Source organism: Myotis yumanensis, unplaced genomic scaffold, assembly GCF_028538775.1.
Source record: "Myotis yumanensis isolate MYYU_CA2020_CCGP unplaced genomic scaffold, mMyoYum1.0.hap1 SCAF_1, whole genome shotgun sequence".
In the NCBI taxonomy this organism is placed as follows: domain Eukaryota; kingdom Metazoa; phylum Chordata; class Mammalia; order Chiroptera; family Vespertilionidae; genus Myotis; species Myotis yumanensis.
Genome location: NW_027223752.1, coordinates 14,055,217 through 14,072,329, shown reverse-complemented (window position 1 = coordinate 14,072,329; position 17,113 = coordinate 14,055,217). Strand labels below are relative to the sequence as shown.

The 17,113-nt window shown below is 55.1% G+C and overlaps 1 long non-coding RNA gene across 1 annotated transcript in view; it reads right to left on the bottom strand.

Annotated features, from left to right (window-relative positions):
• Positions 1-14,479, bottom strand: part of LOC139010076 (uncharacterized) — a 38,335-nt gene extending 23,856 nt beyond the window's left edge. The window contains exons 1-5 of the long non-coding RNA XR_011471470.1: positions 14,392-14,479; positions 11,677-11,781; positions 10,776-11,463; positions 9,061-9,173; positions 4,630-4,752 (exon numbers count right to left, since the gene is read on the bottom strand). This is a non-coding gene — a long non-coding RNA (uncharacterized lncRNA). The remainder of the gene's footprint in view (positions 1-4,629; positions 4,753-9,060; positions 9,174-10,775; positions 11,464-11,676; positions 11,782-14,391) is intronic.
• Between the last annotated feature and the right edge of the window lie 2,634 nt (positions 14,480-17,113).

Here is a 17,113-nt window from a genome sequence, read left to right as displayed (position 1 = left end):
GGCCTGTCCAATACTGATGCCCGGGCTTCTTCTGCCTCACGGATTATGCACACCTGACAGGCTACTGCCTCACTTTACAGATGGGAGAACTGAGGTCCGGAGCCAGTGGTCACAAAGACACCAGTCAAGACTGAGATCTGGGACTCCATCTCTTGCAGGGACTTTGCCCTGGTTCCCAGGGAGGGGACTCAAGCCCTCGGGGCAGTTTGGGGCAATGGTGGCTCTGTTTTCCCTCCATCTCAACAGGTCCCCTTGCTCCGGGCTGTTCCTGCTCCTGGGGTCCCTATCGACTCTCCCCCAACTTTCCTGATCCCAGCATAGTTCCATGGATCCCCAGGTCCCCAGCCCCAACTTCTTAGCCTGGTAGGAAGGACTCTCTCCACCCGGGGGGTGGCCTCAACAAAGGGCCAGGAGGCGGCAGGAGCCACGCAGCTGCGGCCCTGGACGGCCAGCACAGACATGCGGTCAGCCTTTGGCCCCCTAACTGTCCTCCTTCCCCAACTTTCCATCCTGGAGTTTTGTCCTTGGCCCCATTCTGTCTCTCTGGCTGTCTCTCGGGCGCCGGGCCCAGTTTGATCAAATTCTTGTTTATAGGCACAGCCACTGATTCTTCCTCCTGAGAATCTCGCAGAAAGAAAGCCCTAGAACACGGAGCGCGAGCATGGCCGGGGTCACACGCTGGCATGGCTGGCTGAGCACGCCTTTTGTGTCGCCTCTTGTCTGCGTCTCTGAAGACACACACAAGGGCAAGGGAGCCCGCGGGGGCAGCAGCCCCCAGAGGGGACACACACACACACACTCCCATACCCTCCTCCTCAGGGGAAGGTAATTGAGGTTTTCTTCTTTTCATCTGAAGAAAAGGCACCTTCTATTGAAAGAATGTATTCACAGACCTGGGAAAACTCATCTGCACTCAGCCCTCCCAATTACCCCAGGTGGCTGTGCTCCGCGGGGCTCCCCCACATTCCTTTCTGCCCGCGCCTTTGTTCCCAGCTGAACCGGCCCTGGGAGCTCCCAGGCTAAGAGTCTCCTCCTTAAGCCCCTGCCAAAGACCCTATTCACTGCGCAGAGCGACGCCAAGCAAAAGGTGGTGGGGAGCCTTCCTTGGCCCCGACCCCCAGGGTGGGGGATTTAAGAAGTCTCCATCTGGATTTTTTTCTAAGCCCAAAGAAATTGGAGAGCAATTAAGAGAGTCATGTCTATACCCTCCGCCATCCTTTCCCTTAATTAACTCCTCTCTCACACACATCCCCCCAAGGTGGGGCCACCCTGGCCTCAGCCACCCAGCACCTGCTCTGCTCCCTGGTCCCCGTGACCACCGAGGACTTAGGCGGGCAGGGAGCTGAGAAGACAAATAGAGACATATCTGGTGACTTTCTAATCACCCTGAGTTCCCCCAACAATGGCTTGAGCGATCCGTTTTCCAATGAAGACTGGAATATGGGTCCAAGTGTCTAAAACGCACTAGGGAGGCACTAGAAGTGCCAGGATGTATGGGCACCTCAACGGTGCCCCTCTTAGGTACCGGGCAGCTTGGCTTGGCAAAAGTAGGGGGTCCCCCCCACCTCTACTGGACCCAAGAGAACTTGGGACCCCTCTCCCTGTCCCGTCCTACTGCAGCGCCCGGGTACCCAGGAGGGTGCTGTCGAGGGCTCCCTCCCTTCACACCTTTCCTGACTCTGAGACACTGAGCCGACGCTGCTGGTTTCTACACTGGCCACCGCCCTGTAACCCTGTGGGGCCTTAATTTGGGTCAGTTCTGTGTAAAGCCACCTTCCCTTTTTTTTTTTTTTTCAAGAAAAAATTGTGTTAATTCTGTGTAAAGCCGCCTTCCCCTTTTCAAGGAAAAATTCATTAGCAAGCTCATTAGAGATGGACAGATTCTCCTTTTCTTTCTGGACGTCCGATTGCACATAAAAACACGGCTAAGTTTCTGCATGTAAATGAACGAATGAGAAACACATGCATCGCGCTGCCCTGGGTCTTGCCAGGCTTCGACATTACTTGCAGAAATGTGCTTGGAAAGACACTTGGGGTTTGAATCACGAGTCAGGAGGCACAAGGGCAGGGAAACTGGAGGCTGCAGGTGGGCAAACTGGGGGGTGCCAAGAGAGAGCACCTTCTCCCTCCCCAGGAGTCTAGCGGCTGAGTGACACACGGCCCCTCTCCCTTGCCCCTGGGGAGGCAGGCGGGGCGGGAGGGCCAGCTTCCAGACAAGGCCACCGCCTCTTCCCCGACATCGGTGCTCATCCGGAAGCATCCAGGTAGAAGCAGACCCCGGGGAACAGCTGAGGATAAGGACAAAATGGCCAGGAAACTGCCACCCACCACCACGACAGAGTCCTCTGGCTATTCCGGGTCTCATTGCTATCCCTTACTGCTCAAGGACGGACCGATCCACCAGAAAAGAATTCTCCTGAAAATGTTTTTTGACCCTTAACAACGGCCCTCCTGCCATTCCTGGGATGACTGGGATGCAAGGCTGATTCACGATACATTCAACTTCTTTCATTGAGAATTTGATCTGTTATTATCTATTTTGTGCTTAAGTCACACGAACCCCAACATGTGTATTTGCCTGGAATTGACCATTCACAAGTGTACCTGAAATACAGCTCGGCCCAAAGCCCGGCCACCCCAAACGACTGAGCAGGGTGAGGGGCAAAGTCTGGAACTGGCTGGGCACTTGCTCTCACCTTAACTCTGCCCCTCAGCTCGAGCCCGCCATGAAGGAGTCCTGAGATGGCCCTAAGGAGGAGTCTAGAAGCCCTGGGCATTTGCCTCAGGCTAGCTCCACGGACCTCTCCGGGAAGCTCCGGATCGAGCCCCCCAGGAGTTCTGTGTAAAGTTCCCGCCCCCGCCTGTCTTCCTCGGCACCGTGTTCGCAGGTGGCTTGGCAAATGCCAGCTGTGGAGTAAATATCACAGGGCACCATCTTCCTGGGGCCCGTCCCTGGGCTTAGCCCTGGGCACACACACCCCACCTCTCTCCAGCCTGCTGGGCTCCCCCCGGAGCGAGAACAAGCACACACACGGGCAGCACTGCCCAGGTCCGTGTCCCTCGCCCCTCTCTGCCTACACCGATGTGTTTTATTGCAATATCCGCACCCCGGTTCCATTTCGGGGAGGAGGCGGGGCTCTGAAGGAGCTGCCCTGCAAATGCCCTCAAAAGCATTGTGGGTGCTGTGCGGGACCCCGAGGACCCACCTCGAATAAGGGCAAGTGTTGGCATCTGGGGGACTGAATCAGACTCACCCTGGCCTACAGGTCTCCCTGACCTCCCGGCTGGACGCCTGGCAGTCTGCACTCATCCTTCACCCAGCAGCCCCCCCGGGAGCAGCAGGCGAGAGGCTGGCCAGGCACAGGGCCAGCCGCTCACCAGGACACCCCCACTGGGCTGCCACCTCCGAAAACCCCCAGAGTCCCTCCATGGGACGCAGGCTTCACCCTTTCCTGAACTTGGCCACCAGGACCCCAGAAAGGAGGGTGCCGGCAGCAAAGCCTCTTCTCTTCCTGTCACCTTGCTTAGCTGTCCCCGTCGCTGCGGGGGGCCTCCCAGGACACCCAACTGGACCCTCTGGGCCTGCAGGCAAACCTGGGCTCCGGCACCGCAGAAGGACCCCCGCCCCGAGCGCCCAGGCGGCGTGAACGAGGGAACCGCGGAGAGACGGGTGACGCCTGGGCTGGTGGGTGGCTGCCACCCCGCTTTCTTCTTCCTCCCCACCATCACTGATTGTGTGTAAACAAACACAAACATTCCCGTCTCCGCTGCAATTTCAGGGGAAGGAAAAGAGGCCGAGAGGAGAACTCACTCAAAACCACTATTTGATTAAAGGACATTATCAAAGCCTCATGTGCGAGGAGCCCGCATTCTCTCAGGGACTGACGCGGCCATGGCTTGGGGCAGAAATGTTTTTCGAGCTGCGGAGCAGACAGGCATTCCTACTGCCGCGTCTCCACAAGTGGGGGGTGCTCGAGAGAGCAGTGCACCCTCATTCATCTCATGAGCATGCTCAGTGAAGCTTGGTTGAGGACCTATGATGTGCCTGACCCAAGCCGGCTCTCGGGGCCCAGACCAGAGTTGGTTGCTCCTCACTTACCGTACGGCGGGGCGGGGGCACAGCATCCGGGCAACCAGGTGGCCCCGTCACACGCTGGCTTGGTGGGGCTCCAGGCAGCAGCCAGATTCCCAGGCCCCAAGTTGGACTAGAAGGTAGTGATCCCCCCAAGCTAAATGTGTACATTCTTGAATGTGAGGTGGACTTAACACATTGCGTACCGCTCGCCATCTGTTAAGGACCGCTCATGCGTGTTCTCGTTTTTCACGCCCATGGAAAAAGGAGCGAATCTAGAGACTTATGTAAATTTTGTTTGGTCCCTCTTCATAGAGGAAAATGTTTCACGCAGTACCGTACGTTAAAAAAGTACTAGGAACTTTAATTGTTTAACTGTTTAAGTAAATAAAAATGTTATAATTATTGAAGAACAACACCTAAAGTGCATTATGATGACTTAAATAACGTGCAGTTTGCCCAAAAACGTGTGGTCCCTGGCGTAAGTCTTAGAGATTTCTATGCGGTAGGCAATGTGTTAAGGAAATCTTGGTGTTTCAAGAAAGCAAAACACTCACCCCAAACCAGGACGAAGGCAAGAGGCTGGGCGCGGAGGCAAGAGGCTTGGTCCAGGGCGGTGTCCTCCCGGGGCTCTTCTGCCTCTTCCGTCAGTTCTTCAGCTGACCCAACCCCAGGTCAACCTTGGGGAGGGACAGAAAGTTAGAATACAGCGAGGCCAGCACCCCAGAAAAGCCACACTCCAAGAAAAGGCAGAGCTGTCTCACCAGAAGTCTGGTTTTCGGTGGAGGGAGATGGCTCCTGGGAATGAGCAGTGATGGGAAAAGCCGAAGGCCTGGGTGGCAGCTCCCAAACCAGCCGGAGACCTGGGCTGACGTGGGGTGAGCAGGGCCGGGGACTCACAGGGGCGGGGCAGGCCATGGGATTACCTGCTTGGGTACAACAAGGGATCTGTGAGGGAAGGAGGCAGGGCCGAAGGTCGCTCAGACCCTGGGAAGCCAGGCAAATGGGAGTAGGCATTTGAGGATGTTTGCGGGAGGTAGCATGCCAGCAGGGGCTGTCCCATAGGCACTGGGGGCCTGTTGGCAACCTGGGCAGCAGGATGGAGAAATGGCTCCTTGGGCTGTGGGGTGTCTGGACCCAGCAGCAGGGCCAGAGGAAGCAGGTGAAAGGTAGGTGACGAAGCAGCAGGGGCAGGTAAGACAGCGGGCTGGCAGCTGAGGCTCATGGGGTCATAAGCCAGGTGAGTCGGGCACAGAGAAAGGGGAAAGCAGAGCTCCTAGTGGGCAACAGACCAGGGGAGGAGCCGCCAGGTAGAGCAGACAGGTAGGCAGCCAAGCAGAGGCAGAGCCTACAGAGCTCCCTGGAGGTTCCCAGCCACCTGCCCTTTGCATAGGACAGTCTCCAGCCAATGAAAGGAGCTAGATTTAGCCCCAGGCGGGAGGCAGGTATCATGGAGGGAGGGGTCCAGCTCACGGACCCCCAACTCAAGAGGGAGACCATGTGGCCAGAGCCCGAGGGTACACATACCACATTCCGGGGTGCATTCAGCTCTGGGCTGAGTCGGGGAGGCAGAGAGGGCAGGAGAGGCTGGCTACGTAAAGGTCACCGGCCAACTGGCCCAAAGGCGAACCAGGCCAGCCCCTCGCACAGTCCCGCTGTCCTGCCTTCTACAGAGCAGTCGCTGCGCCAGTGCTGGGAGGCCAGGCCGCCCTCGGCAACGACACCCCCCGGCCCGCTCTCCCGAGGGCAGAGGCCATCAAGGGACCGGCTAGCGTGGCGGGTGCTCAGGCCGGGCCGGGCTATGGGCTAGCTCAGTAATGATCAACTGTTGGATGAAGGTTGGCCGCGTGAGTGAATGAAGGGGCGAGACCGGCAAGGCCCCTGCTCAAGTGGGGGTGCCCACCCCTCCCTAAATTGAAATCCACTCTCTCTCCTTTTGACCTACATGTAACTCCTAGCGTCCCAACAACTCCTCTAGCAGCCGAGGTCCTTCGTTGACTCACCTGCCCAAACAAACAAACATCCCACATACTTTTACTGAGCCCCACGTGTGCCAAGCTGGTGCTGGGACACCCAAAGGAGGTGAGGGCTGGCCTAGGGCACCCCCAGAACACTGGGTTAGGAAGTGGCGATGGAGGGGTGAGGGAGGAGAGAAGGCAGCATGAAGAACAGAGGTGGGAACAAGCCAAAACAGGAAACCGGAGCTCAGAATAGCTGGAGAAGGGGAAGCATCTCTGGGTCCTACTCATCCTCTAGGATCCCACCTGGCTACAGCCTCCTCCTCCATCACCGGGGCCTCCAAGGTTGACTTAAGGATGGATGTGGAGAAGCGTGGGCTCTGGAGGTCAGGGATCAACCCAGGAAGTCACCCAAGACCTCTGAGCTGGAAGAGTGGGACGCAGGGTCCCACGTGAACAAGCTCACAAGCAGGTGCCACCCCCAAGGGAGCCGTGAGCTCAGACCCCTCTGCTGGTGAGCACAGAAAAGCTAGAGACCAGTGGGCCCAGAAACCCAAGCAGGCGGGGATGTGGGAGCCAGTTCCCCTAGGGCAGTGATGGCGAACCTATGACACGCGGGTCACAGGTGACATGCGAACTCATTTTTTGGGTTGATTTTTCTTTGTTAAATGGCATTTAAATATATAAAACAAATATCAAAAATATAAGTCTTTGTTTTACTATGGTTGCAAATATCAAAAAATGTCTATATGTGACACGGCACCAGAGTTAAGTTAGGGTTTTTCAAAATGCTGACACGCCGAGCTCAAAAGGTTCACCATCACTGCCCTAGGGCCAGGCAGTTGGGGCTCCAGGAATAACACAAACCCCCAAGATCCTGGCCAACTAATGCCTTCCACCCCTCCTCAGGTGCTCAAATGCTGAAATACCGGTGACCTTGGGCTTGTATTTCAATTATCAGTATGAATTTGAGGTGAGAAGGGTCCTCTGGATTTTTTTTTTCCCTATTAAAATGCATCCTCTCATTTAGAAACACCAGAAATTGTTCTATTCCTTTCCACTCCAGTCCCCTTATCTGGGCAACATCTGGGTCACCTCTAAGGTAGGGCCTTCAACCTTTTTATTGGGGAGCCGGATGAGAGCTGGTTTTGCTAACTTGGGAAGAGGGCAGAACTCTGATTCGGGCCTTCAGCTGACAGGTAGGTGAAGGGAGAGGCGTAAATTTCCTACTAATCAAGTTTTCTCGCTCCCAAGCACCCCGCTTCCCTCTTAGTTTTTTTCCATTTGGCTGCAGGTCTGGCCAGAGCCTGAAGTGTAATTAAAATAACCTAATTTAACTGATTGATCTACCTCGGGGTGGGAAATGTCCAGAACTGGAGACACACAGGGCAAGTTTCAGGCTCTGGCCAGACCTGCTGACATTAACGGGCAAGGGGGAGTTCAAGTATCAGGATAGAAGGGGGTTCAGGTGGGACGCAGGCCGTATGAGAGGGGATAGGACATGTTCTGATGCAAGATCTATTGTAACGTCCCCTTGGCAATCCTCTGGTGCTCTTAACCTCACTCTCCTCAGAATGCGGGACCAAAGCGTGAACCCCAAACCATGCCCTTCTGGGGGGGGGGGGGGGGCCTTTGTGATAATCCCCCGGGCCCTACACCTGTGAGGTGGCATGCTTTTCATGTCCGGTGGACGCTGAAACAAGTGAGGTGCATGCTGGAGTGGGAGCCCTGCACCCCGTGTCCTCATCTGTGAGTGAATCCCACAGGCAGGCAGCCCCTGGCCCAGTGCAGCTGCCCGCCGGGCCCAACAAAGGAACCTTCTGCAAAGCAACCCTCTCCCCAAAGCCGCCTTCCACGTTCAGCCCCACTCAATGGGCCTCGCCAAGGCTGAAACGAGGAGCAAAGGAACCCTGGGCCCCGGCCCCGAAATTACAAGCGGGGCCTTGGGACCATCGCCTCTGCCCTGCAGACGGCAGTTCACCTCATTATGATAATCAGTGTGTTTTTCCTTCACAGACAAAGAAGGCTCCTTATGAGAGGAACACTGGAGCCCAGAGCTCCCTCATTAGCGTCTGCAGCCTCTTCCTTGACAAGGTCCAAGACTAGCCCTGTGTTCATTAAGGGAAAAGGGCGGAAAGTGCAAGGAAACTGAAAAACACAGCTGGGGGGAGGGGAAGGGCTTTCTGTTGGCCATTCATTCATTGAAAGACTATGTGTACCTTCAGGACTTAATCACCAGCCGAGGGGCCACGGAGAGTTTAACCAGGATGAAGGCGGTAAAGAGGTTAAACTTGATAGGAGTTAAAACCCCAAAACGGGGCAATTTGATTTGAAAGCTTCCTGGGACTTGTCACTTGGATCATTAATTTAAAACCTTTTTCCTGTTTATTTTAGCCCAACCCGACACTAGAGGAAACCTTTCCCTAGATGTGTTTTCCGCCGATGTTAATATTTTCTAAGTCCCCTTCCCTACTTTATTGTCTTTGGTGCCTTTTCTCATTCTTTTCTTTCTCTCCCACCTCTCCCTGCCCCCTCCCCCCACTTCTTTCTTCTCTCTATGGTCCTCCCTGTGGGAACTTTACCTGTAAGAGAATCTGTTGGTGACTCTAATTGAATTTTCTCACAAATACTTTAACGACCTTATTTCAAGTCCTTCAAACAGTGTCTGGTTCTTACCTGCAAGATGGTTTGCCAGACCTGCCAGGTGAACATTATTAATCCTATTTTGCGACTGAGAAAGAAGTGGCTTGGAGAAACTGGCCTAACTGAGGGCCTCAGCACTAGTGGGTTAGCCAGGACTCAACTCCAAGGAGGGGTGGTGAAAGGCAAGTTCCAGAAGGTGGAAGCTCTGGCTACGTGAGGTCCTACGAGAAGGGATGCTGGGGCAGGTGTCCCTGTGGATTCTAGAGGGAGTGTGTGTCAGTAGGTGTGAACCAGGGCCCAAGAGCCACCTGAGAGGAAGACTGGAAATGTGTTCGTGTGTCCATGAGCTGCAAACTACCCCGGTTTAAGCTACAGAAAAGTCATTACCTTAGTGAAAACCGCTCGACGGAGTAGAGAAGGCAGGAAGCAGTGGGTTGAAGAGGAAATTGGAGGTGAGGAAGGAAGACAGCAAGTGGAGACAGGCCTTTGGAGAAGCGTGGCTGCGAAAGGAAAGAGAGACATGGTAGTGGCCAGACAGGAGGACAGGAGGAGCCGGAGGCTCAGGCTGCGGAGAGAGCAGTTAGGAAGGCGGAAGAGATAACTGGAGGCTGGAGGTGAGACAGGAATGACCAGTGCAGAGGACACCTCTTCCTTTACAACGCAAGGGGGGTGCAAATGTGTGTGGACCCCAATCTGAAGGGCCCCTTGACAGCCTCGGATCCCCTGGAAGGCGGTAGCCAGCCCCGGGTCGGGACAGGGAGTTGTGAGGTTCAAATGAATTGACAATTGCAAAAAGGCCTTTGCAAACGGCAAAGGGAGACTTAACGTTCACTGTATTTACTCGCTGGTAGTGGGAGGCCTGAGTTTACAGCCCACTCAAATCTCACTGGGGCCTGGATTTCACTGACCATAAATTATGCGTCCTTACATTAAGGATGTAAAAAGCAGTGGCAAAAGCCTCTGGAAGACAAAAGGTTCCCTCCTAATAGCCTGGATTAACTCAAAGCAGATCTCCGCCCACTTCATTCGTCACCTTCCAAGTCGCCCTTCCACCTTCATTTGCCATATAATCCAATCAGGCCCTTTCAGAGGCCCGGGAGCTATTGTCTACACCAAGCTGGGCTTCTCAAAGCGGCCTGAGCTGTTTTTGTCTTGTCTGGACAAAACTGCTTGGCTTAAAAGGGGACGAAAAAAAGTGCTGGTCAAATGAGGACCCCAATTAGCTTCCAAGAGACTGTTTGCATCATCTTTGTGTCACGTACCAGGCCTGGTGTGCTGGGCATATTGTCGGTGTTCAGAAAAGGTTTGTTGAATTCATTCTGTTTTTATTCATTTTGAAATTTATTTATTGAGCGCACACACTCACAGCACCTACTGGGTGCTGGCCCAATTACTAGGGCTGGGCATGCGAACAATCAGAGTGTGAAGGACCTTGCAATTTCCACAGCAATTTGCAAAGCACTTTCCTAGTAGTTAAATCGTTTGTGTCTTCAAAAGCACCGTGTGGGGTAGATAAAGGCGGGTGGGTTTTTTTTTTTTTTTTTTTTTAATCCTCATTTAGACCATGAAAGGAACTGAGACCTGGAGAAGTTAAGCGACTTGTGTAAGGTCACACCATTATTGAGGTGGAGCCAGCACATGGTAGCAGCATTGGGGCCACCCAGACCCCCAAGGCCACCCTAGGCAGCTAGGATTTCAAGCAGACGGTCCTGCTGTCAAATGCTTGATTAGAAATCAAGAGCTCTGTGTCTAACTCTGGGCCAGGGGGGTAAGAGGTAGCTACAATGTCACCCAGGGTCCAACTCTGACCCCTCGTCTTGCCAGCAGTTATGACAAAATACTTACGCTCCTCCAGCCTCAGTGCCCTCACTGTAAATGTGAATAAATCCTGTCCCATAGAAGGGCCATTCAATCCCCACCCACCTTTATAACATTACCCAAGTCAAGGCCAAATTCATTCTTATCTGTAAATGATCATCACCTATATGTCTGACATAGAAATAACATAGTCAAAGATCATAGAAAGTGCTCTGGAAATGACTGCATGCATAATTGATGTTCCTATTCAAGTCAGCCCATCACCCTTCTTGGTGGCGCCCTACCTGTGCAGGAGAGCCCCGTGGACAGGGGCTGTCGGAGAGCTGTGGGAAAATAAACAAGAGGCATCAGAGAAGTGACACGGATGGGGATGGACTGACCGATCAAACTTTCAACAAATGTTTGCGGAACACCTCCTCTGTGCCCAGCCCTGCCCCAGGCTAATTTGGCTCATTTAATACTCACAACAACCCTAGGAGGTTGCTCTTCTCATCACCATTCCCCGGAAAGGACGGGGATGCCTATGACGTCAGGGCTCATGCTCATTCCAGAAGCCCACCACGGCTTTGGAATTGCCAGTGAGATGCTGGCGGAGCCCTTGGCCCAGGTCCCCCTCCTGAGAAGTTCCCAAAGGGATCCTTCTATTCAGGACATCATCTGGGCAACAATAGGGTCAGCTGAGAAAAACTGACACCTTCTTGGGGAGGGAAACACTCCAGGTCGCTGGCATATTAACACAAGCAGAGACTTACAGGAAAGTATTCATAGCAATAGGCACAAGCATAGCAAAGGTCAGGGGTTAATGTCCAATGCCCCCTCACTAGGGCATTGGATTAAGTCTTTAGCCAAGAGGAACAGCTGGTTGGTCAGTTCTGGTCCTCTTCAGCCTCTGTGGTCCTGGTCCTGGGGGGTCTCTGCCAGTGGCTGCTTGGTATGCGGGTGGGATCCAAAAATGGGCGCTCCTGAGGTCTTCTGCAATTGATCAAAGGTTAAAGGAACCACTTAAAAGCCCAATTCTAGGTACTAATTAAAATTTAAATGAGTTAATTATAACTAAAACTAATTAGTTAACATTTAAAATTGTCCTTTAATTGCTCATGGGTCTGGGGGTAGTGGGAGGAGTGTGGCAGGGGTGGATTTGGCCGCCATGTTGTACATAAACCACCACAAGGAGGGGTTGCATACCATAAGGTGAAGATGAGCAGCAAGCACCTTGGCAGCAGCTGGGCATCGACAGGTGGTCCTTGAAGACAAGGAGGTGAATGGTGATGTCATCCCTGAAGAGAGAACCTATAGCATGGGAGGGGGCCATATTAGAAACCATCTTGATGACCTCTAATGGCCAGCACAGGAACAGCAGAGAGAGGGAGGGGGCAGTCAGAGGGAAAGGAGGGGGGAGTGGAAGAGAAAGGAGGAGGGAGGGGTGAGGAGGGAAGTGGGAGGGGTGAGGAGGGAAGAGGGAGGGGTGAGGAGGGAAGAGGGAGGGGTACAGAGGAAGGAAGGAATCAGAAAGAGGAGGGGGTAAAGGGGGGGATGAGGGAAACGGGAGGGGAGGGGAAGGAGAGAAATGGGAGGGGTCAGAGATGGGAGAAATAGGAGGGGGAGGAGGGAGAGCAGAAATAGGAGGGGAGGAGGGAGAGAAGTGGAAGGGGAGGAGGGAGAGAAGTGGGAGGGGGTAAGGAGGACTTGATTGACAGGACACAAGTGTTAACTGTGCGCATGCGCAAACTCAAGCCGGATTTGGCGGGCTGAGAACATTTGCAGGCACAGGCCGCTAGGGGGCGCACAGTCAGCTCCAGAGCCCAAGAGCACAGCCACCTGCGGAGGGCGCCTCTCGCCCCTCCCGTGCCTGGCCCGCAGCTGCCAGGGCAACAGCTGGCATATGATGGGCGGGAGAGCGCCCAACAGGTCTCAGGCTATGAGGGTGGGCACAGCCCACCCCAGCTCATCACGCAAGACCACTAAGTCCCCTAAAACGCAGGCACGCCATCACCAGCCAGAATCCACCTGTGGACGTGCGGCAGCACCCCCACGCAACCACCCAGAGGGCCTTCTGTGTCTCGCAACAGTGGGGCTCACCAAAGAGACATGAGGATATCAAGAAAACACTCGCCATAAGGGTCTTTCCAGAACATGATTCCACTTTTAATAAGTAAAAACACAGAAAGGTTGGCCCCGACCTTCGGTAAGTCCAATTAAACAAATTAAAACGTAAAAGATCTGGTTCTCAATACAACACTTTCACTCATTCCAGTGGTCTCTGGACACATGATACAAAATATGGTATTCTACAAAATAATATAAAGGCGGCCAAAACCACCGCAACTCATCCAAACCACCATTAACCCCCCGCCCCAATCTAGCCTCCCTCCCTTCTCCACAGAAGAATTCCAAGACCCCGCACGATGGCGCCTAATTGACTACTGCATGGCCTCTTCATCCTGCTCAAATGAGCCACACCTTCCTGAGATCCTCAAACCGAAAACCAAATGAAATAAACTAATCCGCGTCCACGCATTTCCACGACCCCCAAGTCACGCAACCAGTGTGGATCAGGGCATCTCCGCCCAGCGCGAACCCTGCAGCCGTTCCCCAGTGAACCTAGGGATCTTAAAACATTCCCCACTTGGGTAATGAATACAGAATTCTCCAGTAAATCTCACGCCTGACCCCCTCCAGCAGAAGAACAAAGGCCACCTCCCCTCCCCACCCCGCCCCCCAAAATTCCGCAGTGCCACCAGCGCCCTCTGGCGGCCATCAAGAAAACATTCCAGAAACCTGCCACGTAGCAACCCGCTAGCGCCCCCCCACACACGCACGCGCGCGCGCACACAATCACACTCACACTCACACACACACACACAGCCCGCCATCCCTGAGTGGGGAGGGGGTGGTATGGGGGGGCTTGACAGGGACAAAGGAAATGGCAAACGGCGACTTTTATCAAAAATCAAAAGCCCGCAACATGTCAGAATCTTCCAGAGACCATCACGCAATGCTGAAAGGACCCTCCGACCCCCAATTCCCAGCTCACGGCGCCCAGACCTCCCAAACACACCCCCTTTTCTGCTTTTTCCTCTCTTCCCTCTTGCTTCCCAGACACAGCCTTCTCTCCACGCCAACCCACCCCCCTTTTCTCCTCTGCCAGGACCCCCAATTACTGGGCCCTCCCTCCGTCCGCCCTTCCTACAGAACTGATCGTGGGGGGCTTCTGGCAGGTTTGCACTTGGGCGCCATCTCTCTCCACCGTTAACAAGGAGGTTTATCCGAGTGAACCCAGATGATATCGGTTAGAAATTTTACTCTTCGTTTTTCACTAACGCGGGCTCTGCACTCAATCTGTGTGCTCGCCTCGGGAATCCCTGGCGGGTGAGAACCTCTACTCCTCACGCCCACAGGCCACCAACGTGCTCACCAGAACCTGGGGGGTGGGAGGGCTATGCCCAGGAGACCTTTCTCTTCGGGTGCTTTTCCCCCCTAATCCGCGGGGCATGCAGAATGCGTCGGCCGCCATATCTCCCACCATTTGTGGTTCGAAAGGTAGCTTTAAACACAGAAAATCGGGGCTTTCGACCCCAGTGACCACGGGACACGGGATTCCGACATGGGTTTGGGGCCGATTCCTCCCACTCCTCTTCATTTAAGCCCCCACCACCCTCCCTACACTCATGAACTGGACGAAAATGGGGCCCTGATTCCCCCCCCCAAAAAATGTGCCTCGAGATTTTCCTTCCTGACAGCATTTTGTTGCCGATGCTTGGGACCAGGCGAGGTGGCCACCTTTCAGAGAAGGTCCCGGCGGTTGTCCTTCGGCATGTCCAGGAGGACAGCGGCCGACCCGGACGAGGGTGTAGCCTTTATTTTGCACATCCTTTCCGCCAAGGATGGCCAACGACTCACCTGGCGGGGAGATTCTCGCGTGGGCGCCCCGGTTCTTCGGAGGAGCTGCGGCCCAGGCCAGCAAGGCAAGGCGCGCTCCATCCAGCTCGTCGCCGTCTGCGCTAGGGGCTGGCTGGGTGGGGTTTATATGGAGGCGCAGAAGGGGTGGTCTCTGACGTCAGCGCATTCTGCTGCAATGCGCTCATTTCTCCAAAAGTGATTGGCTGGAAAAATGAGCCCCCCAGATTCTATGACAAATTGCTCTAGCCGCACCCAGATTGCAGCAAAGAAGGGAGGAAAAAATTCTGCCGCAGTGCCCCTCGCCGCCATGACCAACACCCAGTGCTCACGGGTGTTTTTTCCCTCCATGAGCCCCGCTCGCCACCCGGGCCATTTGTGTGCACCATCTTCTGAGAGAAGGGGACCAGGGGTGTTTTTTCGCGGGTGGGCCGAGGGTCAAGCGGGTCTCCGGGGGTGCTCGGTCACGCACCTGGCTTTTTCGGAACCTCTATTCGAGGAGGCATCTTAGGGAGAGAAAAGGATGCTGCCTGCGTATTGTCCTGGAAAATCACATCCAGGGCAAGATAACCGATTCCCAACCGTAAATCGGCGCCTGTCACCCCCTGTCAGCCCCCCCGCCCATTTCTGATCGGTTCCCTTTGACACGGGAGACTAGGCACACAGCACCTTCGACTCCGAAAAATAAAATAAAAATATAAACGAGAAAAAAAAACACAAAAAAACGGGTTTGAGTCCAGGCTCCGCTGCTTTTTACAACCCGTGTACCCAGAACCTGCAGTACCCCCTCCTCTGCTAGGGGGCCCGTTTCTCCACGTTAACAAGGCGGTACCCCCTAACGGGATTGTGATAGGAACCTACGCCCGAGCTTTGTCCCTCTAGGGACAGGACTTTTCTAGGTCTGTGTCCCACCTGGAGGTGAATGGGCTACCCCCCCCCAAAAAAATGGAGGTGCTTTGCCCACACGTTCACTTTGGAAAGCAGCCCCCCCACTCCCCTGCAGCGCCCCGGGGAGATGGGCAGTGACACATGTTGCCGCAGAGCCGGGCCGGGCCCCCGGGATCCGATCCCTAACAGGTGGCGCTCTCGGCAGCTCGGCCGAGCACCGAGGGGCAGAGCGGGCAGGGCCGTCAATCAAATGTCCTCCCGCAAAGGTCAACACGCTGTTGAAAGGGACTAAGGATCTATCTTAGGGTGACAGGTGGGTGCCAGCCGGGAGGGCACGGATGAAGCGCCTGGTGACAGGAGAGGGGTGAGCATGAGTGATGGGTCCCCAAGGGGCAAGGGAGCGGGGCCCCGCAGGGGATCGGGTTGAAGCAGCGCCCTCCGCCCTTCCTGCGGGAGGTGGGAGGGGAGCAGCTTCCGAGAGCGCCCCCCCCCCCCCAAGGCCCAGCGGTCCTTCGAGGTGGCTGCAGCACAGACGGGGTGTCCTGGGGCAGAGACGAAGGGACTGGGCTCTTTGTAGAGGCCACGGCTAGTGACGGGGAGGTGACCATGGGCCCCCAGGCCGCGGAGACACCCCGCGCCTTGGGCGCCGGGCTCGTGGGTAGATCCACGGGCGCCGAGGACAAAGTGGGCTTTGGGGGTTCACGGCGGGGAGCCGCCCTAACGTGTCAGATCATGGGAGGGAGGCAAGGACACCCCACTGATAGCTTGGGGGGCGTGCAAGGCGCCTCGGAGACGAGAGCCCCCCCAACAGGAAGGCCCGCGCCAATCACAGACGTCAAGAAAGCTTCAAAAAATCATGGCTCCGAGCATCCCCGTCAACAGGAGAACGTTTATTAGCCACGGTATTAATAGCTAGGAAACAGCCCGAGCGGCCCGGGCCAATCAGCGGCCAGGAGCCCCTGTCGTCAGGCCTGCTCGGCCAATCAGACGCCAACAGGCCGAGTTGCTAGCCTTCCCGGGCAGAGGAGAGGGGCTTGCATTGTCACGGGGGCTCCAGCTCGCCCTCCACGCGTGAGAGGCCAGTGTGGGAGCCCAGGCAGCCACCAGAGAGCGTCCATCGTCACGCACTCGGGGGTCCCTGGAGTCTGTCTTAGAGACAGTGCCTCCTGGCATGAGTTCTGCAGCCCCAGAGATCATGAACTGACACTCTGGCAGGAGCCCCCGGCCTGGGTTGGGGTGCCTCAGGGAGGCCCAGTGGAAGGAGAAACTCCAGACATGCAATGCGCATCTCTCTCCAACAGGCTGGGCCCCACGAGGGGAGCGGGGCCTCCCAGCGCCAAGTCAGCCTCTCTTGCTTTTTTTTTTTTTCTGGGCTCCCTGGCTCCTCGCCTGCTGCTCTGAGGTTCACAGTAAACCCTGCTCCTCTTTTTCAGGGTCTTAACTGACAGGCCAAGGCAAAGGACCCTGGAAATGATGTGTTTCTGACAAAAGTGGGGCGGGTGTGTGCGTCCCAGCGCTGCCCCCTCCGATCTGGGAGGCTGGGGTCCAAGCCCTTCTCCCAGGGCCCCCTATGTCCTCATCTGGAAAAAAGAAAGAGTTGGACAAGATGGTCCCCAAGGAGCCTTGCAGCCCTGCTTTGCTTGATTTGAATGTATACATCAGGCGAGTCAAATGTCTTCCAGAACATTGTGCCTGACAGTAATTAGTATCAGGTGTGCCCTGCAGCCCATGTGGTTACTTCATCACGCTGCTTTTCTTTCCATTGTATTTTATTTTAAACAGAACTCCATGGCAACATGTGTATTCTTCTGGCTCCCTAAAAGAAAGGAAGAAAGAA